This window comes from Manis pentadactyla, chromosome X, assembly GCF_030020395.1.
Source record: "Manis pentadactyla isolate mManPen7 chromosome X, mManPen7.hap1, whole genome shotgun sequence".
In the NCBI taxonomy this organism is placed as follows: Eukaryota; Metazoa; Chordata; class Mammalia; order Pholidota; family Manidae; genus Manis; species Manis pentadactyla.
The window spans coordinates 109,581,788-109,607,733 of NC_080038.1; the positions used below are offsets into that span (position 1 = coordinate 109,581,788).

At 41.2% G+C, this 25,946-nt stretch overlaps 1 protein-coding gene and 1 non-coding gene across 2 annotated transcripts in view; both read left to right on the top strand.

Annotated features, from left to right (window-relative positions):
* The window catches only part of HTR2C (5-hydroxytryptamine receptor 2C), a 443,326-nt gene that overhangs the window by 61,051 nt on the left and 356,329 nt on the right, over positions 1 to 25,946 (top strand). The window lies entirely within an intron of this gene.
* LOC118928249 (small nucleolar RNA SNORA35) lies at positions 879 to 1,007 on the top strand. Its single transcript, XR_005031157.1, has one exon. It is a non-coding gene; the product is annotated as a small nucleolar RNA SNORA35 (small nucleolar RNA).

Sequence of the window (25,946 nt, forward strand, 5' to 3'; positions counted from 1 at the left end):
GTTTCTATAGGAACACTATACATTTAGAGTAGTGCTTGGCTCATAGAATATTGTCAATCACTTCATGAAGCAAATCATAAAAAAAGAAAGAATAATGATTATTTGCCAGTGGCTGCTTGAGGTGGCAGGGTTTTAGTTATAACCAAGAGAAAAAATGGGAAGTGCATCAAATGGATAGTTTTCTGGTTTGTGCATTTGGGAGAAGGTGAGTTTCTTCCAGATGTGCAGGAAAGATGTGTCTTTGTCTTTCATGTAATTCAAGGATAATGATCTACAAATTCTTGTTAGGAAAGTTTAAACAATTTTCAATAGTCATATTCAACACTTTAGCCAACATAAATGATTAGGTATAAAGAAACTTGGCTTTTGTGCAGGGAATACATGAGTAGGAAAAAAAATGTAGAATTATTAACTAAAAAATAAATTCCCAAAAAATTTAACCAAGTTTCTCACAAATGGTAATTTGAAAGAGAATCACCATTGGTGAGGTGGGAAATGTTTAGTTGTGACAATAGCTGTTATTTATTGAACATCTACTAATAGCAGGTACTGGACTGGACTCTGCAAGTTATTTCTTCCAATTCTCACCACAGTCATCAGTCAATAAACTGGTTATTATTGATCCCATTTAACATGAGGAAACAAAGGCCAAGAGGGCTTGAGTTTCCCAGGTTCCACAGCTCATGGGATTCTGAACCCAGATCTGCCTGATGCTAAACTCACATTTTCTTCGCCTGAAGCTGACCCATGTGGACAGTAGCCATGCTGAGTGGATGAATCAATGGACTCTGAGATGTTTTAGGTCTCTTATCCACCCCCTCATCCAAGCTGGTTCATATGTACAGAGCACTGTGTCCCAGCCCTAGCTCTATTGTCTACAGCACTGGCAAGTGACCCATTGGGCTTCTCCCTGACCAACTGGGCATCAAACAGTGCAAAAACAAATCCCTCCTCAAAGCTGGGAGAGTCATGCTGTGGGCCACTCCTGCATGCAGGGGGGTACATGTCTCCCAGGTGCTGTGACCCTGCCTAATAAAGTGAGGGGGTGGAGAGACAAATCAAGCAGGTCAGTGCCTGCTACAAGTAGATAAAGGTGACTATGTCTATATCAAATTAATAAGAAGTAATTGACAGATATTATTGTTATTACATTATTATCACCATTATTATTAGCTGTATAGCTCTTAGCAATTCACATTAACCCTTCTTAGACTCAGTAACCTAATTCATAAAATAAGATTGACACTACAGTAATGATCCAAGATTGTCATGGAGATTACATTACAAGATAAATTCATTTAAATTCCTTGGCAGATTGCCCATTAATTGTTAGTAGAACAAGAGAGAAAACTTATTTTCTCCTTTTGCTGTGATAAAAATGAGATTATAATTATCTTGCAGATGTTGGCTCCTGAGAATTTTATTTCCCCACATTCCTACTAGCTTCCTGACAAACTAGCCTTCCCCAGCCTCTTTATTCCCTATACATAACATAACAGCTTTAAACCTAGTGCCAACAGAATCCCTTTTCTGATTATTTCTATGATTTAGATCTACATTCAATACCCATTCCTGGCCCCTTCTTTCCTTCATAATACCTTTGAATACTCAAGTCTCAACTAATCTCCCCTCTACCATACACTTTGGCAATGACCAGTTTCCCATTTTTTTTACTCATTTATGTTGTTATTTTATTAGCAAGTTGTAAACTCTTTGAAGGTAAGGACTCTATCTTCTCATACATCTTCATACTTACTGCAGCAATTAGCCTTAGTGCCTGGCATAAATAGAAGCTCAATAAATAATTACTGATGGATATATTTATCTAAGTTATCTATGAAAGCAGTCAGTTTCTTGTAACCAGAACTCAACCAACCAGACAAGAAAACTCTAGAAAATTGAATACCATAGTTTTAGCACCATGTAAAATGTGACACCATTTTGTGTGGTAAATTAGATATAGAGTGAAAAGTCATTTAAAATCCAGAAAAGATTAGTTTGTGAGAGATGAATCCATGATGTTAAGTAAAAATAATTCTTTTGAAATAATTACAAAAGACCTCACACTCTTTTTGTGACATTATGGATGGTAAACTTGCCTTACTAGAAAATATCTTTAGAGCCCTCTGCCAGAAAAGACATTAGGCTCATAGGTCTAAACTCTGGTCATAGCTGTGTTCTGAAAATTAGGCCAACATTATGAAAGAATGTGCACAACTTACAGCTTATTATGATCTTACTATTTTCAGGCAATTGAGATAAAACATATATCACTGAAAAATTTTTATTGAACTAAACAAATCCTTGTTAATTAAAATACAAAACCCAGTAAAAAAAAAACGGCACATTTTTCCTGACAATTAACAAGGATCCATTAGAAAGACTTTTTTATATGTCATACTTTTTAAAAAAAATTATTGTTCTTTCAACTGTAATTTTTATTGACACTATCGAACCAACAATAAATGAAATTTGAAAATCAGGTATGTGCGTGATACAAAATGGAAGTGGAAGATGGGTCATGTGCCTCTATGTAAACTTGTCTTGAGGTTACAGAATTTGGCTTCTTTTTGAAATGAAAATAAAAACCTTCTTCCTTAGAAATATAACAAGATGGAGTGTTCATATGACCTACTAACCTTGTGAATGACTGTACTATAATGATACAGAGCTTTATTATTTTCCCCTTATTATTTTAATGCAGAATAAATGATAGTTGAATATCCCCCTACTCCTGCTCAGCCATACATACACATACTACACTGATAACAAGATGTGGGAAGACAAGCTTTTAAACAGATTTTTAAAACTTAATTTCTTAAAATAATGTACTCTACAGCTTGTCACAGAGGTCCATGAAGGTCGGTGAGATTCTGTCAACGTAATATCTGTTTTCAGCATTTTTCCTAAGGGCAACATGCTATTTTGTTTCCCATGTCATTATTTTTGTTTTTTTTTCTGCTGGTGTACTTTAATTTCATTTAGAACTTTGAGGATGGAAAATATGGTTATTTAGATTTGCTCATAATATAAAATAGTTTTTGTGATAAAGACTATAAATTCTCTTTGATAAACACCTGCTTATTGTTGAACGAAGTGCTATTTAGTAGAGAATGTAATATTCAACAGAAAAAGCAATTTATCTAAGAAATGCTTCTTCCCTTATTGCATTTGCCCTTTTGCCAGCTTGATATATCTGACTGCCTGCTCGTCCTTTGTTACTGTCAAGATAGCAAATTTCTATCTGGAGCAGATGGTGTAACTGCCATTGTTCTAGTGCTTAAAATTCATTCGACTGCAGGGAATCTTTATCATTAAACCTCTAATTTAGTAATACTAATAAATCAAAAGTATGGACTATTTTTTCTGGGATGTCTGAACCTTTGTTACATATCTGAAAATAAAAATATATACTTAATGAAAATTGTATAAAAAAACTTATTTCTTCAATCAATGTAAAGATTTATTTCATTGAGTTAATATATAGTATGAGGGTGAGTAAATGCTATAAAATTTTAGTGAGTCACCAGTTGTATATGAATTTATTGTGGATTTACTTGTTTCATTTACTAATGTCTCCATACTTTATCCCTAAAGAAATTAAAAATTAGGATATGTGTTTTAATACTTTTTGAATAGATGTTTTAAGTTAAATCTATTTTTAAACTTCAAATTTGAGCGTTTTTGTCCATAACACCTAACAGGACCTCCCCTCCTCAACTGTGCCACAAAAAAAGCCATCAGATTTTATATTTTACCATCAGGAAGGAATTTGAGAGATTACCATTTTTTTTTCACTCTCGGCCACATTTTCAGTATTGGAATGACTAAAATTAGACTAACAAAGGTTTTGCATTTAAGTTTACTTTATCCTTAAAGCTTTAAAAACTAAGACAACAAATGAATTTTTTGTGGAAGTATTTGTAATAACTTTTAAACAACACATACATGTAAGTGTTCAGTAAATAAAATTCCACATGTCTTAATTTTTTAGTGATTACTACTTCCAAAATAATTCAACTCAGTGTAATAGGGTAAATTGTAAACAGTATCCCACAGTTGGACACTTGTACAGTCAGCATTGGAATGATTGTAATTGAGCACATGTTAAACAAGTCAACTATTATTAGGATGACTATACATTCCAGTTGCCTGGGATAGTCACAGTTTACACTTACTGAATAAGTATCAATAATACTTTCTTTGACTCTCCAAAATGTCCCAGTTTGGATGTTAAGTTACATGCTTGCTATTCTATCTCTTGTGTACCCATATAAACCTAACAGTTACATGCTGATGTACATAAAAGAACTATACACAAAAATGTCCCTTTCCCAGAGCAGCATACAAAGTTATAAAGGACACAAGAAACACATGTGACATTATTGGAAAATAATCCATAAAACCTTAAACTAAAATTCTAAATTTGTGGTACAGACAGTAAGTACTATGGAAATTCAGAGAAGAGATAAATGGATGTGGACTAGAGTGGTTAAGCCTAGTTTAAGGAGTTGCTCTGCTAAAGGGCCTTGTAGATGTGAGGTCACATGGACAAAATTCTAGGGATGAAGGTAATTATAGTTTACAGCTGATCAGCCAACAGTGGAAATGGCTAAATACAAAGAAGGGTGCAGTAAAACAACTAACTGATAAGGATGTAGAAATTCTTGTGTCTCGTCCTCATTCTGCCACTGACCAACTTTATGTCACTGAGTAAATTACTTCTTCCCTTTGACTTTAGTTCCTTCATCTGTAAAAAGAGAGTGAACTGGAATCATCCACTCATCAGTTATTCATTGTGGGACTACTTTTTGCAAGGCACTCCACAAAGGACTATGTAAATGTTCTCTAAAGTCCCTTTCCTGCTCTAAGCACTTCCACCACCAGTGTTTCCAGTCACATACTGCACGTGAATCTGAAATCAAACTGTTTTATTCTACCAGTCATGTTAGATTATTCTACCCCCTTGATTTATAAAGCACTTAAACTTTGAAAGCTATAGACTGAAAAGGGAGAACTTGGAAGAGGAGAAGCCAAAAGCATATGGAATCGCTTGACAATGTGCTGAAATATTAAGCTGCAGGCATTTCTGACTATTTGTATGTTTAAAATTAAGGCCAAATTTGAAAGTAGATTATTAACTTTGAAAATAGGCTCAATTATTTCAGGGTGTAGAAGCAAACACAATTCAAACCTCTACTCATTTTCTGTGTGTGTGTGTGTGTGTGTGTGTGTGTGTGTTTAATCATTGGTCTTAAAATAAGATCATGATCCAAATTCTGTGCCTCATTCCAAAACTTCTAGAGATTGGTGACAAAAGCTGTCACAGGGGCCAGGTATAATATGAGAGAAGCAAAGCAAAGATGCTCACACTGATACTGGGATGAGGTAACCAGCCACAGAAAACCCAAACAGCCAAGACTTTGAGCAAGACACATTTATTTTTTAAAAGGCAATGGGGAGGTTTCATTTTTTTTTTTTTTTTGCAACTGAAGAAAGCCAGGTCTGGTTAAAGGCGAGTGAGTGTAAAAACAAAAAGGAAGGAAGTTGGATTGAGATTAACAGGATGGTGCATATGCCCTTTCTTCCTGAAGAGATATGAAACTTTTCTGGGACAGACAGAAAGAAAAATGAGAAGACAGATCTCTATCCATGGTGTTTCAGGGCAACTGACTGAGCTCTCTAGCACAGTTATAGATCACTTAGTCTTTAATGTAGAAACAAATGGCTGATTAAATGGAATGTTTCACTGATTCTCTCAAACAAATCCACTTACAGACTTTCAGAAACAGGGAGTGAACTTCTCAGATGACCTAACGTGAACCTACTCATTCCGTGAACCATGTATCAAGAACAAGTTGTGAGGGGACAACAGAATAGCCTGAGAGTCCAAAACAACACAGAAATTCATAATTTAAGGACAAAGTCCGTGAGCTTAAATACCTTCAAATAAGGTTTTAACAACATCTGTCTCTATCCAGTTTTGAAATACAGAGGCATGAGATGCTATATACCAGGGCCTTTTAGGTTAGTAAACATCTAGTTCATATATGTTGTAAATGGAATCCTTATACAACTTTAAAAGTGATCGTTCGTAATATGTTTTTGGCCATTATGTAATACTATCTCGTTACATTATATAGCACATCAACTCTTTCAATAATATGCTAAGGGAAGAATGAATAACCTTACTGATCTTTAATATTTCTGGTTTTGCTTTTGCTTGAATATTTAGTACATTATTTTTGTTATCAAAAGAAAAATAAATGGCTTCTCTTGTTACAAAAAGTAGTTCTATAAATATTTTGATCAAACTTTAATTGATTTATATTAATGTGATAAAACAATGTAAAATAAACATCTCAAATGCCATTTACTGATGATTACATTGTAAACATTGTTAAATTCCATTTACACATTCTCTGAGGAATTTGTTTTTTGAAGGAAAATGTCATGATCAGAGAATGGACATGTTCATTAGGCTCCCAGCCTTTTTCAGAAGGTTGTATTGTGCCATAGTATAAAGAATCCTGGTTTGTTCAAGAATATTCTCAATCTAAAATCAAGGAGGCAGGTGCTCACTTGTCCTCCTCCATGCTTGGAAAATACAGGGAGGAGGCCATAGTGGCAACTGTCACCATGATTGATTTCGTTGGGAGAGAGATTGACCAGCTGATTGGGATCAGTGCATTGGGGACACTCTCAGAACAGTGAAAGTGTTACATTAAACTGCCTCAAGGTTTAACAAATCAGTAATGTTTTGAAACTTGAAGATTTTGAAATGCAATGTATTTTTCTGTCTTCTTCTAAACAACACAATTAGTGTTTAAGCCATGTGTTGTTAACAGATTATCATGTTGCAGTAATAAAATGTACACCCAAAAGATGAAAATAGTGATAAAACACCTGAGATTCCCTATTTTAGTTTTGTACTAAACCTTGTATGATGCTACTTGGAAAATTTTTGTAGAATTGCAGGTAAATGTAAGAAGGTTCATATATGATCAGCATATTTATAAATTTCCTTCCTTGAATTTGAGTGTATTACAGGTCAAGCTCAAACCAGGAAATAACATTGTTTATAAAACTCAGTGACTCTCAAAATTGAAATTTGAGGGGGCTGAGATATACCGTAATAGTAAAATTATTGTAACTAGAAGGTAAATATAATCATAGCTAAAATGTAAGTTTAAGTTTCATTTTTTTTATTCAACAAATATTTATATAACACCTAATATGTGCAAGGTATTTTCCATTGCATAATCTATTCTTAATGATTATTATCTCAGCAACCTACTAATGCAGGTAGTATCATTTTCAATTGACTATTGATAATGCATTCCTGAACCATGGAAAGTAGCATTAGCTGTCATCACTCTTTATATTTCTGCTTAAATGTATTTTATACTCACTTTTAATCAAAAGGTAAAACACATATCATTAGGAGTGACTATTGAGTAGGAATAATCAAGGAAAGCTTCTAATATGACTTGAACCTTTGGCTAGAGTGAAATACACAGACCATTAGGAAGTGGAGCATTAAAGACTTTCAATCACATCTTATCATGTGCAAGACCACAAGGAGAATTTCCTCCCCATTTTGATTTTAATGAGGCTCCAGTCTCTCTCACTGCTGCACAGAAAGTGAGTGTCACAGTGTGTTTCCAGGCTATGCCATGTCACAATGAAGGTTGAGAGCAAAGGTTTGACAGCTGCAGTTTTGGTAACAAATTTTGCACTTTTTAAAAATTATTGAAAGTCATTTTGAATTTGATATTCAGTGCAATCACACAAACATCTTTTGAAGACTTAATGGATACCAGACTCTGTACTAAATGCATTAAAGACAAAAACATACCCTATGCATTCAAGTAGTTTGAAGTCTGGGGGTAGAGATCTCCTGACTCCTTTTCAAAGGTAGGACTCTTCCAACTTATTGCATTTCAATTATATTATCTTTTATTTTATTGTGCTTTCTGTCTCTCCTTGTTTCTTAAACTCAAAGAACTAAATGTTCATTGATAGTAGATTTTCTGTGTATGCAGATGCTACCTGACTGCATTGGCATATAAAACTTGCAAATAGACTCAGATATTTTTGGTTAACATAAAACTATTCTCTGCTTCTGCTGAATCCTTATATTAAAGAACACAAAATCAGGGTCCTTCTACTCTGTTGGAGACACTTCTGATGTGGACACCTTAGTATATTCTCATTTAAAGATGAAGAAACAATTCTGTGAAATGCTGAGAGTGATTTTCTGACTAGCTCTTATACTGAAGTTTCTTTTTTCTAATTGATTAGTTTTTGAAATTTAAAAAAAATCCTTGTCATTCTAAACCTCTCTAGATGAAAGTGGTCATCCATGTAAGATCAATAAGGGAAAAGTTAATTTTCTTTCAATAATTACTTTCAACATCTTTTTTTCCTTAAAGTTCAACTGTTCTCAAGAGCAGGGAAGTATGACTGTATTTCCCAGCAGATGATAAGAAAATATCATTTAGAGAGGATATTATGCCATTCCATCAGGATGTGGCCGTCATTCAAGCAGTGATAAAGTAAACTGCATAAATTTCTGTACATCTTTGGAAATATCAAGTCTGTATTTTCATATTTTAGTTCTTATTACTGTACCTTACATGAAAAAGTTGCTGTTCAAGCAGAGAGGACTTCCTATAAATTATAACTGAGTATTTTTATTATACTATGTGATATCTTAGTCAAAGCTTTTTAAAAACCTGAGCAAGTATCTCATTTTGAAACTATTATGGGAATATACAAGTTAGTATTTTATATATAACATGGGTAGATGCCATTCAGAATAATAAATGGGACATTTATGTCCGTTCTATTTATTTTTTTATGTATTTACATCTGACTGTTGAAAAATACAGGGGTTAGGAGCACTGACTCCCATGCAGTCAAGAACCCATGTATAACTTTTGACTCTCCAAAAATGTAACTACTAACATCCTGCTGTTGGTGGGAAGCCTTACCAATAATATAAGCCGTCGATTAATGTATTTTTTGTGTTATATCAGTGTATACAGTGTATATACTGTATTCTTACAATAAAGTAAGTTAGAGAAAAAGATGTTTTTTCAAATTGTTGCAAATCTCAAGAAAAAATTTCCAGTGTGCTTTTTGAAAAAAATCCATATGTAAATGGACCCATGCAGTTCAAACTGGTGGTGTTCAAGGGGTCAACTGTATTTATGTTTTTAATTGTTGTTTCTTGGTTTTTCTGTTTGTAGGGGTACTGTCAGAATAATAACATTCTTGTAGCTTCTAAGTTTCTTTAGAAAATTGTATGAGGTTTTAATATAGGATATTGGACCATATTATTCGTTTTATCCAAATTAGGTTTTTTTAGAAGCTCGATTCCAACCAGCTTAACTAAATATAGCAAATGTCAGGGTACATATGTCTGAAGTTAAATAAGGTAGTGTCAAACTTAAAAATAAAATAGCCAGTTATTTTACTAGCAAAATGATTTTATTCCAGAATGACGGAGGAATTGAAATTTGGGACAAGCAGACTATGGCTAACCCTAAGCAAGTCTGAAGAAACAAAAGAAAGGCCAGCTTTTATTAGGTTTTGGAGGAAATTGGGGAGGCTTGTTTTGAACAAGATTCAGTGGGGAAGAATAAGAGTTTGTGGTTGTGGTGCTTTCCCATTGACTACAAGTGGTGGTTAGTGTGTTTTGCTGGGCCAGAGAGGGATCTTCCTTCATTTTCTTAAAGCAGAAGATGAAATTCCTATGTGAGAGAACATCCTATGTTATCAACATAAGTCTTATCTTCATTCTTTCTGCTGTTTGTGGAGACTGCAGCTAGTGGTAGATTCATGATGGCTCCCTGTTCAGGGCTTCCCAATTCCATTTTAAATGAAGTTCCCTTTATTTTAACAATAGGGTGTTGTACAGATCTTAGAGTTGATGGCATCCTGGAACATGAGAAGTGTCAGAACAACTCCCTGACCCATTCCTTCATTTCTTATTTCAGCTTTTGGCCAGGTGCTATCCCCATTCTCTTAAGCTGTTCTATGTGTCAAGAAATGTGGCTATTTTCATCTCTAAAGATCCATTCTTACATATGACCATCCAGAAGAAGTGAGAATATTTTCCCTTAATTTCTACCTTGGAAATATTAAGGAGGACTATAACTGACTTGTTTGGAACAAATCATGGTCAGTAGGATCATTAGAGTGATCGAGAAGCTAAGTTACCATTATAGACCAAGACTGATAGGGTACTTGCCACTGATTTGGAAAAGAAGCTTCAACAAAACCATATAAGGTGGGGAAAGAAGAGTTCCCCAAAAGGAAGACACTGGTAACAAAAAAAAGATAGGAGGAAATACTGGAAAGACAAAGATGACTAATGGCCAAACATAATCCAATAATAAAATTTTCTGTATACACACACACACACACACACACACGTATGTATACATGTGTATGTTGCCCTTTAGATCTTCAGTAGATTTTTATAGCCATGTTCATATAGATACTATACACTTTCTGTTAATATTATTTCTGATTTGTTCTTTTTCTTACTGAAGTATAATTGCAAATTAGTTCCTAACAAATTAGTTTTTTATAAAGGATTTCTTGGATTGCTCATGAATTTTCAGTTTACTACTGACTCACACATTTGTTGTCTTGTTAACAATAAATTTTAGCCCACACAGTAAATTTTAGCCCACAACAATGATTTTGATAATTGACTCCCAACTTTTACATGTTAGTGTTATTGATGAGTAAGTCAGGAAAAAAATTGAACAATGAATTTTGTAAAATAGAACCCATTTTCTAAGAAAATAATTAGAAACTAGGAGACATGATTTGTTTAAAAGGAGAAATAATGTCCTTATTAATGAAGTGGATGTGAACTTCGAGATATATTACTTATACTTCTTTTCTGGTTCATCGTTGCATTCTATATATACAAGGTTTCTAGGTAAATGAGATTTTTCAGTTTCCAGAGCATCTAAAAAACCATCTCTTCCAGTGTTCCAAGAAACAAGGTTACTGATTTGTGTCTTAGAAATGGATGGTGCCATCTTGATTACTTTGTAGTCTCTATTTTGTCTTCTTTAATGAATGTGCTGATATTTTTTTATGCAAACTTCTCACTGCCATATGCTTTGTTAGCCTTCAAATATTACTTATTAACACCTTGATATTTAAAAAAATGAAAATGTGAATCACAAATGGATTATTCAACCTAGTTAGTACAGGATAGGAAAAGGGTGAGCGACAGCCTGTGAATTTTGAGTTTCTGTCTTCGCAAAACCAAAATTAATCAGTTTTAAAAGGATAAAACTCTCACTGTGAAAGACCTTTGCTAAGAAATTACAAAGTACAAGTTAATTACAATACAGAGCTACTTGCATGGACTGACAGATATTAATTACATGTTCTTGGGCTGGCTCAATTTCAGGCAATTTACTGCTAAACAAAACAGAAAAAATTTGTTACTTTTCAGTATTGCAGAGAATAACAATCCCTCAAAGTATCAACCAAGAAATAACTCTCTATAAGAACTAAAGAAAGCAGATTTTAAATTAAAATTTTGGGGCCAGTGTTTTTGGAAGTTTATTCCCTTCTGTATATAACTATACTGGGGTTATAGTACAACCCCAGATGTAGTAAGTGGAACAGTTTGGGAATTTGTGTACTTGCCTGAGCGAATAGCTGAGGTTGTTCAAAAGTCAATGTAACAGTGAGAGATGAGTGTGAGTTTGCCTTGTTTTAGGTGCTGAGGAGGAGGAATTTTCCTCTACCCTTCTAGCTGGTCTAAGACCCAAATTGACCTGAGACTGATTAACAGGAGAAAAAGAACAAGTTTAATTACCTATATCCAAGGAATCCATAGACATGAGATTCCAAAGACAGTCAGGCAAAATGAGGTATATCTGTCACCCTGAACTAAGGAGAAGGGGGTAGGGGTCTGGGACTTCAAAGGGAAGGAATTCACAGGAAGATAAAAAAGTAAATGTTTGGTAAATAAATGTTTGCTGGACCACACAGAAACAATGGGGCACAGAGAGGGATTTTAACGGACTTTGCTAAATTCCTCCTTGTCTACCACCCCAAGTTCCTATTATACTGTAGTGATTATGGTGGTAGTGTGTTTACTAGAGCAGGTCCTCCATCTAAATTCATTTTCTGAAGTTCGGTGGGTGGGGGTGGGGGGTCAAAGTTTCTTTCCAAGTCTTTTTGGGCTTTGTTTTCAGCTGGCCATAGTCTGAGTGTCACACAGTATCACATCTTGGGGTCCTGCCCTTGGCAACAGATACATTCCTGAGAAGTAAGATGTAACTGAACTTTTACCAAGTGAGTCATATATGATGTGCATGGAAACTGTTTAAAGAACCATATAAGCCTCAAGGACTCACATAGGAGAATTACTAGTGAAAGGGTATCTCGCCGCGACTCTCCTTACCCAGAATGACTCAGGAAACACGGGCCCACGCAAGAGACTTTATTATCTGAAGGAGAGAGTGGCTGCTCCAGAGGGAGGGGGGGCAGAGAGAGAGAGAGAGAGAGGGAGAGAGAGCAGCGGGACAGAGAGACAGAGACAAAGACAGAGAGGGGGCAGCAGAGAGACAGAGAGAGGGGGGGGAGACAGAGCAGGGGGACAGAGAGACAGAGACAAAGAGAGAGAGAGAGCAGCAGAGAGAAAGACAGAGACAGAGAGAGAGAGGGCAGCAGCGTGGTGCCTTTTATTGTGGCGGCCTGTTGCTTTGGGAGGGTCAGGTTGTTTAGAGATAAGGCAGGGTAAGCCCCAGGCAAGCCCAGGCATAATTCTCACCGGCTTATGTGCTTGGGACCATGGGGCAAATGGAGGATAAATTACTATATTCTTACATTCCTCCCTTTTCTGTTTTATAAGTGGTAGAGGATTTGAGAAGGGGTGAGGGTTAGTCTTCAGTAACTACTTCCTGCTGATTAGGGGCAATGAAGTTCATTTTTGTATTGATGGGGGGCAGTCCTCAGATGAGCCCTTGGTCTGCAGTGGCGATGGCGTGTTCCAGGTTCCATAAGGATCATCGTCTTTGGAGAGGGGTTGGTAATCCTGTGATATAAGCTGGTTGAAGGTTTGGTTAGAAATTTTTTACATTTGGGCTGATTGCTATGTTTACATAGGGTGGCTGAATTAATAGCATTTTTTGGGACATACGTGTAGGCAGCAAAGCAACCTGTAGGGCAAAGGGAATCCTTGATGGTGCAATCTTTTGGACAGTCTGAAAGAGAAGAAAGGGCTGGTGTTGGGAAGATAGGTCTGGTGAGAGAATAAGTGCTGAGACCAGGGTTAACGATCTTGAGGCATGACGCATGGCCATTGTAAGGGAGGTCTTAGGACTCGGTGCTGGCAGAAACTTCTTCAGTGATGGGTGGAAGTGGAGATGAGCAGCGTGAAATGTGGAGAGTAAGAGGTCCCGACAGGGTGGAGGAGTAGGAACCGGTGGGAGATTTGGTGGGAGGGGAATAAGGGGAGACAAACAGCTTATGGTGGGAGTTCTGTATCTAGAGGGGAAGACCCTGGAGTTTAACTGCAGTTGGCGTGGAAAGGATTACTGTGTATGGTCCTTGCCATTTGGGAGTTGCTTGGTGTTTGGAATGGGCATGGTTTGGAGAAGTTTTTTACTGTCTATGGTAATGGCCTTGTAGTGCGGGGAGAGATGAACTCTCTGGTACGTGACCTGAGCGGCAGACAGCTGAACTTTGGAGGGTGAAACTCTGATAGCTGTGTTCTGAGAGAAAATTTTAAAAGGAGAATAGTATCCTGTTGAAAGGTTTGTAGGGAGGGACTACACAGGAGATCATCTACATATTGAAGGAGGGTGGAGCTCGAGAGAATAAGGGATTTGAGATCTTGTGCTAGAGCCTCTCCAAAAAGGTGGGGACTATCTCTAAGGCCTTGGGGAAGGACTTGTAAAGTGTTCTCTGAATATTAAAAATTAACTTAACATAAGGAATTTCCTGCCTTGATTTTTCTCTGGGATACCGGCGTCTTGGTGTGGGAGCATAGCTCCCAAGGTGGGCTGAGGTATTGTCTATTTGCTAAAGAATCCTGCCTTTTACTATGCCATCTGCAGCTGGGTCTGCATGCTAAGTTAGTTGCTCAGTTTGCAAAATTACCTCTTCATATCTGAAGGAGGAAAGACAGCACATAGGCCTGGGCCTTTTAGTATGCTATAGTGAATCTTATACACAATTACAAATGATTAGCATAATAAAACATGTGCTACTCTTCTTTATCTGGGGAACATTAACTGATCTCACTGAAGAATGTTCAACAGTTTTAGTAGGGGGGATTCCTAGCATGTAGTTACATTGCTCTGACTGCAAATATCCCGCCTTGCTTTCTCCGGAGGCTCTCACCTTACACTGTCTAAGCCTATGGTCCCTGTCTCATTCTCCCCTCTACAGATAGAGACTCTAGCTGCTGCTAGGGAAAAGGGGCGACGACCGCTCTAACTGCTGCTTCATGCTGAGAGGGGGCACAGTAAAGGGTGCAGCTAGGTCTCCATCACTGGTCAGTTGAGAGGGCCTCGGAAGGTTGGCACTTCTATCCCGGGTTTCATTTCTATTATTATTTGCAGTTTTGTGGCTTTTAGGCAAGATAGAACAAATTGTTATTAGGTTAAGTAGCAACATCTGGAGTTGGATTTTCCATTCTGGAAGGACAAACTTGATGAGATTAAGAATGCATGGCTGAATATGAGAACTAGAAATATGAAAAGTCTAAATGAGAATTATAGCCAGGTAGCATGGGGAAACTAGAATTCTGGATCTAGTTTACATCTCAATGACTAGAATTAGGATTTAGTATAGATAAGACTGCATTATTGAAACCATACTTTTCTCTAAAATCACCCTCATTTTTATTAGAAGTAGCCAGATTAAGAAAATAATTAACAGTTGGCTCACTTATTTGCATAAGTGCAGCAAGAAGAGTAATTGATTACATAGGCTCGTTTAAATATGCTTTGCTGGAACTTTTTATAAGGAATTTCAGATTGCACTTTTAAAGGCTTCTCAAGGCCAGACAGCTAAGCCAGACTTGCCATCAGGTTGTACCTGCAGTACCTGTAGATTTGGGTGAATTCCTCTGTTCTTGAGGTTCCCAAGACATTCCTGAGGTTCCTGCACCTACCAGGAAGTGACCTTCCTTACTCACCTGGTAAGGCTGCTGGGAACTCTGTAAGCAAGGTACCAGGCCAGTTCTTCTAAGGGGCTTTGTTGGCTTTATAAAGTCAATCTTAGTTCCTTAAAGCGTCTGTTCATATCTGAGTTTACACACGTGTCTCTCAGGTATGACATTCCAGTCAAAGCCTTGGTAATATAGCCAGTGTTTTTAACTGGTCCTCTTACAAGGAAAGCAGATTCTTGTTGAACTTATGCAAATAAACATACTGCCATGAAATATAAAAATAGTCACTGAGAGTTTTTAAATTCTGGAGGGATCAGGTAGAGAGAAAGATAAAGTTTCAATTCTGCTTATAAAGGCAGTCATTTACTAAACTGTTGTCAGCTTAAGAGAAAAAGCTTGAAACACTTTATCAACATTTGAAACAAAAAGCTACAAAATCATCTTCCTTAGTTTACTTAATCTTATGTAACTAATACCTGTTCTACTGAAATCTATTTTACTATTTCTGGAGTAATAAAACAATGACTATAGATGACAAAAGACTTACAAATGACAATGGTTCAAGATCTGATGAGAGCTTACTGTAAGACAGTTGTCAGGGAAATTTTGGATATTTTTGTAACACAAAACATTCAGTAACAAAGTTTAGCATCATTCTCTGTGATAGTGCCTTCCAGGTAATTAAGCAGGTAAATATATATAATATAAATAAGCCAAATTAGCCAAATACTTTCTCCAATGAGAAAAAAATCCCTCTGACATGTCCCAGGGGTCCTCTGGAAAATATCAGAGTGAACTAGAGGTAGAAAGCACTTTTTGAATTTGATTTTGAGAAGCTGTTAAAAGTTTTAAGGCACTTGCTTAATTACTTACTCACATTAGACAAAGCTACACTTCACTTTAAGCATTTTTCTTTGAAAGATTTAACAGATATCATCCACTTAAATGACTTTAGGTACACTTAGGCAGCTGATAACCATAAGGACATGTCTATTCAGTTCAACTTAAATTAGCATTAATGCTTAATATCTTCTATTAGAATTTTCTGGAAGTGTTAGAGTGCCCAATTTTTACAAGCGCTTGTCTTTAAATCAATTTTTATTAATATCATCTGGAGGTAGAAAAATATTTTTCTTTTACACACTAAGACACACAAACATACAGATTGAGACGTAATGATACAGTGAGAGGACAGACAGAGCTCCTGGCATGACCTTGGAGGGGACAAGAGAGCCCGTGGTGGTGCATTGTCTAGGAGTTTTATAGGCAGTTGAGGTTATTTGGGAATGTGAAAAAGCTTAGGGGTGTGGACTTTAAGGCAAGTAGAAGGTATTTAGAATTTCAGGGGAGACAGAGAGAGAGCTTGGTTCAGAGGTAGGAGAAAGCTTGGATATATGGGATCTCTTTCCATTTGCCCGTATGCTCACAGAAGTTGTATAAGTCACGGAGAATTTTAGGAACTGAAGAGCCATTGGGGGGCCATTTAGACTGATTGTCCAAGGAATATTGTGGCCAGATTTCATTACAGTAGCGAACAAGCTTAAAAGGTTTGAGGTCTGGAGTGAGGTGGAGGGGCTTTAGATTATTGAGTAAACATCCAAGCAGTGAATCTGCGGGAACAGAGGGGCCAGATCCCATGGTGAGAACAAGACCATTCAGAAGTCGCTGAGGCATCCCTGAGCAATTGAGAACATCATGGAGAAGACCAGGCACAGTTAGGGGGTCATCACCACCTCTAACTGTGGGGTTGAGGCGAAAATGCCGGGGAGGCTCAGTACCTGGCACCAGGAGTTTTCGAGTTGAGTAGAAATGTAGATAAAGGGAGACCGGGCCTCAGTGATGAGGATTCTCACCATGGGGAGGTAGAGAAGGGTCGACTACGGGGATCAACTGTGACTCTGAAAGTCGTGGTTGGGGGTGCCCCATCCCAGAGGAGCCCTTAAGGGTGCCGGACACTCAACGGTCACATCCCAGGTTCTAAAGGGACATTTAAGTAGACCACAAAGGGGAGACTCACCAAATTGAAGGCCGATGTTGGGCGAGAAGACGAGCGACTGGGGAAGTGGTCGGTGAGCCCGTGGAAGAGGATCGGCTGGCAGTGAGGGTTCCCAAAGCAGCTCAAGTTCCCGGGGGAAGAGCAAAGTCAATGGAGAGCCTCATCCGAAGTCACTGCACCAATGAAAGGGTATCTCGCTGCAATCCTCCTTACCCAGAGTGACTCAGGAGACACAGGCCCACGCAAGAGACTATATTATCTGAAGGAGAAAGTGGCTGCCCCAGAGGGAAGGGGGGAGAGCGAGAGAGAGAGAGAGGGAGAGAGGGAGAGAGAGCAGGGAGAGCAGGGGGACAGAGAGACAGAGAGAGAGCAGCAGAGAGATAGACAGAGAGAGAGGGCAGCAGCTTGGTGCCTTTTATTGTGGTGGATCCGCTAGGCCTGTTGCTTTGGGGGAGGGTCAGGATGTTTAGAGATGAGGCAGGGTAAGCCCCAGGTAAGCCCAGGCATAATTCTCACCAGCTTATGTGCTTGGGACCATGAGGTAAATGGAGGATAAGTTACTATATTCTTACAACTAGAACTACTGCATTGTTCCCCTTGAAATTTTTTCCCCTTACACTGTAATCAGATTAGCATCTTATTTTTGCATATTAGATGTGTTGGTCCTATTTAATGGTTTATTAAGGTGGCATATCAAGCAGTTATGGTATCTGAAGGTTTTGGTACTTGAACCTCTGTTGATAAGAGTTACATGTTTCTGCTAATAAAATAAGTACTGGTAGAGGCTTTGAGGTAATTATTTTCTTGGAATTGAAAGTACTAAAATTGGTGACAGACTGTGGAAAGAAATGAAGAGTGAGAGCATACTAAATAAGGTCTTAGTTCTCAATAATGAGTTGTGTTCTAGTCCATAGATGTGAAGTAAGTGACTGAGGGCCTCCACAGTATGGGCAAGACATACAGCAAGGAGAAGATGAGTCAACATAAAATGGTGGCTCATATAATCCCCAAAGTGGATTCTCTATGAACAACATTTCAGGAGGAAAGAACCAGAGTACAGTATTTTTCAGAAAGGGACTGTGGGTAACTGGAGGGGAAAGACCCATGAGAACAGCCCACAAGAAAAGCATTAACAAAAGGCAGCACTTAATACTTTTGTTTTGGGGGATGAATGTGAATTCCTGAGTTGGTGATAAGTCCCTATTCTATTGCTAAAAAACAAAATTCGTTCAAGTAAATTTGATGATCTAATTGGCTTTATTAAATGATTCATGAATTGGGCATCATCCCTTCCAGCAAGTAGAGAGAAGATCTGAGGAACTGTATGAAATGGAGGTTTTTATAGACAGTGGAGTGGGGGATAAGTTATTGAAAAAAGAAAAGAAGGGATTGTTTCAGGCAAGGTCAGTTTCTCTTAGAGGGAAGAACAGGGAGTCATAATGCAAATTATCCCATCTTTTATAAGGAAGATGGAGAGGGTTCATGTGACAGATTATTTTATCGATGATGCTGATCAGAAAATTCCTGACTGTGTTTCTGGGAGAGGTTGAAACTATAATTGGGTTTAGGTATTACTCGCTAGTTTGACTTGACCTAGCAGAAGTGATACCATGTTGGGCCTCTGTGTTTTTTTTTTTAACATTATTTAATGCTGAAAAGACACCTAACAGTTACAAAAGAGAGGGAAAGACAGATGCAGAAGCTCAGGAAGAAATGGAGGAAAAGAAATATAAATATCAGGTGATGATAAGAATGGAGAACATGGAAGAAAATGCATACATTAAGGCTTCTGTAAAGAAAAAAATGCCTCCAAAAAATACCATGAAGGTGATAGCTGCATAGAGGAAAAATTAATGAAAATAAGAAAATACAGTGGAATGGCTGAAAAATAGCAGCTTTGCCAGGGGAGCCACTGGGAAGGAGCAGAAGAGGAAGAAAGGAGAGAGAAAAATATTTTAAAAACACAAATGAACGACAAAGAATTAGGGAAACACTCTGCCTTACTTTGAAAAGCATAAAGGGCATTCAAAGCCAAAGGAAGAGTTAAAGAAAGTTTAAGGGGAATCTTAAAGAACTAATTAAAATTTAAAAAACCAAGAGTAACACAACTGAAAGCATTTAAGCTGTGTGTACTATATGTATACGAAAGGCAGTTTGATTGTAAAGAAGTGCAAAGAGCATCAAAAGTCAGGAAAAAGAACTAATAAAACCTAGCTAAACCCTAGAGCAAGAGCCACCCAGTTTTCGTAGAAACTACCCGGAGCTAACACGCCTGCCCTAAGTTAGATAACCAGAGGTGGGCAGTAGCCTCGGGACATAACCCGTGATAAGTCACGAAGACATGCTTGTGGGAGCTAGAGATTATGGGAAGCGGTTGGGTAACCGGGGCATTCTCGTTTCAACTCCATTGGTTAAAATATAGAATGTGTTTTAAAATTATTGGTTGTAGAAATGCGCGGGCTTCGGTGCAACGGCTGTAAAAACCCTATATAATCCCTACCTAAAGTTGCCTGGGGGTCGGCAGCTCGGACTCGGCCTGCGTGTCAGGGGAGGTGCTGTCGGCCCCAGCTTGCTGGCTGAATAAAGACTTTGCTTGGATTTACATCTCCGTGTCCATGTGGTTTGTTCTCTGGGAAAACCCTGGAGTCCTGGACCCTAACATTTTGGGGGCTCGTCCGGGATTCGAGCGGCTTCCCTGAGAACAAAGGATGGCTGGAGGCAAGGTCTAATTTTCCGGACGGGGCAGTGTAATTCGAGGGTCACCCCCTCGTGTCTGCATAAATCCACTGTAAAGCGGGAGTCACCATCTCGTGTCTGGTCTCAGGTTAGTGATCCCGAGTGAGGAAGTCCGGGTTGGTAGTCCCAGCCCCCAAGTTAGCAACCCTGGGTGAAGCCCAGGTAACCAATCCTGGCCCTAGGGTCCGAGTGACTCGGCCTTAGGAAGGCAAGTCCGATCGGCAAGAACCTGGCACCCGAGGAGGAAAAGATCGAGCTCGTCACCCTGTGGCAGTCCGAGTGGACACCTTTCGGGAGAGTCACAAGAGTTTTTGAGGATCCTGAAAGTGGTGAGTGTGGTGCGCACCAGAGTGAGAGAAGGACCGGTCCGAGCGAGTGCGATCAGATGTGGTGTGTGTGTTTAGTGTTATCGTTGGTTGTTTTATTGTGTTTTGGTTTCGGTTTATATTTCTTTCTGTGCTTTTCATTTTAAGTTTCCCCTATTCTGAAGTTCTCCTGTTCTTTTCATTCCTCCTTTCTGCCACTAAATCATTCCCCGCAGGCACGGGTCGGGCAACTAAGAGCCATTAGGGCGCCCGCCGCTAGAAGACTCCCGTGACAGGATAAGGGGGTCACAGCCGCGAATCCCAGATAAATTCGCGTTCCCCGCAGAAGAAAAAAACTGTGCAACGACAGGCACCCGTTCACAAGCACATACACCAGTCATCTTGTTTTAAGTGGCATCTCTATCCTTCGCCTTTGTCTTCCTCATAATTTTCGCTATGGGCCAGACTCAGGCTACTCCTAAAGGTCTGATCCTTTCCCATTTCCCGAAGGTCAAGGAATGGGCCTTAAATATGGGCCTCGGCATCAAGAAAGGCAAGCTCGACACCTTTTGCTTGACCAAGTGGCCTTCCTTTGGAGTAGGCTGGTCGACCCAGGGGTCTCTTTCCCTGGACCTTATCGGCAAAGTCAAGGCCATTATCTCCCGGCCAGACCCTGAGGGCCACCCTGACCAATTTCCCTATATCCTTGTCTGGGAAAACCTGGCTGAGAATCCTCCTTCCTGGCTGAGGCCCCTCGTGGTGGGGAAACCTCACACCGACCCACTAAAGACCTCCGTCCTAGTTACCCAGGAAGAATTAAAACCCTCTGATCGCAGGGCCAGAAACCCTGTGCACCTGAGTGCGCCGCCTATTCTCCCTGACAGTTCTCCCCTCTATCCCCCTCTGTCGATTGAGCGACCACCCCCATATGTGGCTCCATGGGAGGGAAGGGGTGAAGCTGCGGAGGGGGTAGAAAACGAGGTTGGGGAGCCCAGCAGGGACCAGGCGGCCGCAGCTTCTCCAGATTCTTCAGCAAGAGAAGACAGGAGGCCAGGGAGAGCGGGAGGAATGGCCGCAGCTTTTCCAGGCTCTCCAGCAAGAGAGGGCAGGAGGCCAGGGATAGCAGGAGGAATGCAGTTAAGGCCTTGGGGGGCCAGGGAACAAGAAGGGGAGGCTCCCTCCTCCACCTCAAAAGGAGCAGTGCCGGTCCTGCCTGTGCGTGCCATCGGTGCAGGCAGTCCAGACGGAGCTCAACAATATCAGTACTGGCCCTTTTCATCTAGTGACCTCTACAATTGGAGGACTCAGAACCCTCCCTTCTCGGAGGACCCCAAGTGTCTTATAGGTCTGGTGGAGTCCATTATGTTTACCCATTGTCCCACATGGGACAACTGCCAGCAATTGCTCCGCACCCTCTTCACAACAGAAGAGCGAGAGCGTATTCTCAATGAGGCCAGGAAAAATGTCCTCGGAGAAAATGGAAGACCCACTACCCTCCAGCCCATCATCGACGAGGCATTCCCACTTGCGCACCCGAATTGGGACTTCGGGACTGCAGAAGGTAGGGAGCGTCTCTGGGTCTACCGCCAGACTCTGATGATTGGTTTCTAGGCAGCCGCCAGGCAGCCCACTAACCTGGCTAAAGTAAAAACTATTGTTCAGAGGGAAATGGAAAGCTCGGCTGCATATCTGGAAAGGCTGTTTGATGCTTACAGGCAATATACCCCCATAAACCCAGAAGCAGAGGAACATAGATCAGCTGTAGTCCTCTCATTCATCAACCAGGCAGCCCCCGATATCCGGAGGAAACTCCACAAGCGGAATGACCTGGGGGAAATATCTATTAGAGAAATGCTGCAGCAAGCAGAGAAGGTCTTCAATGCTAGGGAAACTCCAGAAGACAGATAGGAAAGGCTGAGGAAAGAGAAATGGGTAATGCAGGAGAAAAATAGGAAAGAAGACAGAGAATTTCAGAGGAGGGAGAATAAGAAGCAGAGGGAGGAGATGGCCAGGATATTCCTGGCTGGGGTGAAGGAGGGCCCTAGATCACCTCGAAGAACGGGGCCCCGCCAATCCCAACTAGGACAAGATCAATGCGCCCTGTGTAAGAGATATGGGCATTGGAAGAGGGAGTGCCCCAAAAGGAGGGAACAAGGAGGAGGGAACCCCATTAAGACCCTACACCTAGGAGAGGAGAATTGACGGGGATGGGGCTCGGCACCCCTCCCCGAGTCCTGGGTAACCCTGTGCATGGAGGGGACTCCCATTGGGTTCATGGTAGATACTGGGGCACAATATTCAGTTCTCAACCAAGCCCATGGTCCCCTGAACCCAGGACACACAAGTATAGTCCAGGGAGCGACAGGGTCCAAGAGATGTGCCTGGACTACTAACAGAAAAGTGGACCTAGGAAGGCATCAGGTCGCTCACTCATTTCTGGTTGTACCTGAGAGCCCTGCACCGTTGCTGGGCAGAGACTTACTAACCAAGGACGAGGCACGCATCCATTTTGAACCCGAGGGAATAAAGATCATGGACAAAGAAGGGCAGCCCCTACAACCGGTGCATGTGTTGACTCTATTTCTGGCCGATGAACATCGTCTGTTTCAGGCAGATCAAGAAGAGGGGGGCCAGGGAGAAATGGACTCTTGGTTGCAGAGGTTCCCTTCCGCATGGGCTGAAACCGGAGGAACTGGTCTCGTCAAACATCTGCCCCTGGTTGTTGTTCAACTCAAAGCCGCGGCCCTACCCATCCGGGTCTGGCAGTATCCAATACCGGAAAAGGCTAGGAAAGGGATAGCACCCCATATCCACAAACTGTTAGAAACAGGAATCCTTAAACCCTGCCGATCTGCATGGAATACGCCCCTGCTTCCAGTAAGGAAGCCTGGCAGTGGAGATTACAGACCGGTGCAGGACTTGTGAAAGGTCAATGAGAGGATAGAAGACATCCACCCTACAGTGCCCAACCCTTACACCCTACTCAGCCACCTGCCACCCTCACATGTGTGGTATACTACTCTAGACCTGAAAGATGCCTTCTTCAGTATCTCACTCTCTGAAGTTAGTCAGCCTTTGTTTGCCTTTGAGTGGCAGGAGCCAGGGGGAGGAAGAAATGGGCAGCTTACCTGGACTAGACTGCCACAGGGCTTCAAGAACTCTCCCACCTTATTCAATGAAGCCCTAAGCCAGGACCTGGAGCCCTTTCGCAGGAGCCACCCCTGCGTGACACTGCTGCAGTATGTGGATGACCTATTGCTGGCCACAGAGACCCGTGAGGAGTGTGAAGAAGCCATGGGGAACTTGCTGGCTGAACTAGGCGAACTGGGATATCGAGCCAGCACCAAGAAAGCCCACATCTGTCAGAGGTCAGTGGTCTACCTGGGGTACAAAATATCTAATGGAGCCAGGTGGCTAACGCAGGCCATGAAACAAACTATCCTGACAATCCCCGTCCCTTCCTCACCCCGGGGAGTGAGGGAATTTCTTGCCTCAGCCGGGTTCTGCAGGCTCTGGATTCCAGGGTACGCAGAAATAGCCCAACCGCTATATGAGGCAACCAAAGAAGGGCCGGGCCGGCAATGGAATCAGGAACAAGAGGCTTTTGACAGACTAAAAGAAGCCCTCCTCTGGGCCCCCGCCCTATCTCTGCCAGACCCAGAAAAACCCTTCATCCTGTTTGTAGATGAAAAGAAGGGAGTAGCTAAAGGAGTCCTGGCTCAGCAGCTGGGCCCGTGGAAAAGACCTGTGGCCTATTTGTCCAAGCGGCTAGACCCAGTGGCCTCTGGGTGGCCACCTTGTCTGCATATCCTAGCAGCCATCGCTCTACTAGTAAAAGAGGCAGACAAGCTGACTTTTGGCCAGAACCTGAGGGTAACAGCCCCACATACTGTAGAGGGGATCCTCAGGCACCCTCCAAGAAAATAGATGATGAATGCAAGACTCACCCACTACCAAGGGCTCCTACTAGATTCTCCACGAATTGCCTTCTCTGACCCGGTGACCCTAAATCCTGCCACCCTTCTGCCATACCCAGATCTGTCGACCCCCATCCATGACTGTAGAGACATCCTTTCCGGAATGATCCAGGTGCGAGCAGACCTGAAAGACACACCGTTACCGAACTGTGAGCTAAATTGGTACACAGATGGGAGCAGCTTTGTGCAGGAAGGGGTCAGGAGAGCAGGGGCAGCGGTAGTGACCCACGAAGGGGAAGTTGTCTGGAGCACAGCTCTGCCCCCTGGCACCTCAGCACAGAAGGCGGAACTTATTGCTCTCACTGAGGCCCTGGAAAGAGCAGAAGGCAAGCGGGCCAACATCTACACAGATAGCAGGTATGCCTTTGGCACTGTACATATCCACGGTGCCATCTACCGAGAAAGAGGATTCCGTTCCGCGGAAGGAAAGGAACTGAGGAATCTACAAGAAGTCCAAAGACTACTAGCCACTATCGAAAAACCAAAGGCAGTAGCAGTTATACATGTGCTGAGCCACCAACCAAAGAAGACACCTGAGGCCATCAGCAACAACCATGCTGATGCGGAAGCTAGGAGGGCGGCCCTCTCGGACTCCCTTGTACTTGTAGCCCTCGAGATACCCATACCTGAACTGCCTGCCCTGCCACCCAAACCTGAGTATTCCCCTCAGGACCTCGAGTGGATTAGGAAACAAGTCTCGGGGAAAGTGTTTGGGGAAGGAAATTGGGGTAGGGACCAAGAAGGTAGATTGATTCTGCCAGAAGCATTAGGACAGTACATGCTTGCTAACCTGCATAAGTCCACCCATCTAGGCTCGAAAAAGCTGCTCAGCCTTTTCCAGTCTGCGCAGTTGGTGTTTCCCCACCAGAATGAGGCAGCTCATCAGATCACAAAAGAATGCAGTAGCTGTGCAATTCTAAGACCAGCCCCAAGAGGGCCGCACCTGGCAGGTACTCGGGAAAGGGGGAGAGCTCCAGGGAGGAATTGGGAAATAGACTTCACTGAAGTAAAACCAGGGAAGTATGGATATAAGCATTTGCTGGTTATGGTGGGTACCTTCTCAGGGTGGGTGGAGACATTTCCAACCAAGCATGAAACCAGCCAGGTGGTAGCAAAAAAAATAATTGAAGAGATCATCCCCAGATATGGGGTCCCTGAAGCCATAGGTTCTGATAACGGCCCGGCTTTCGTTAGCAAAATCCTGCAGGGACTAGCCCTTGCTTTGGGGGTAGATTGGAAGTTACATTGCGCTTACAACCCACAAAGCTCTGGGCAGGTAGAGAGGATGAATCGGACCTTGAAGGAAACCCTTTCTAAATTGATATTGGAGACTGGTGGGGACTGGGTGACCCTCCTTCCCTTAGCCATCTTGCGCGCTCGGAACTCCCCCTATGTACATGGTTTAACTCCATTTGAGATAATGTATGGGGCCCCTCCACCCATAACTCAGCGAGTGCAGCTTCCCGGTGCAGAAGACGCAGCCCCTGACTATCTGAATGTGTTGCAAGCTCTTGCTAAAGTGCAGCAGAAAATCTAGCCCCTGATCAGAGCATATTACGAGGGCGGAAAAATTCCGAGCCCGGAACATGGCATAGTCCCAGGGGATATGGTATGGGTCAAGAGACACCAAGTAAGGACTCTCAAAACCAGGTAGAAGGGACCTTATGTTGTATTGTTTACCACCCCCACTGCTCTCAATTTTGATGGTATCGCTCCATGGGTGCACTACACCCACGTTCGGAAGGCTCTACCTCAGAGTACCTCAGAGT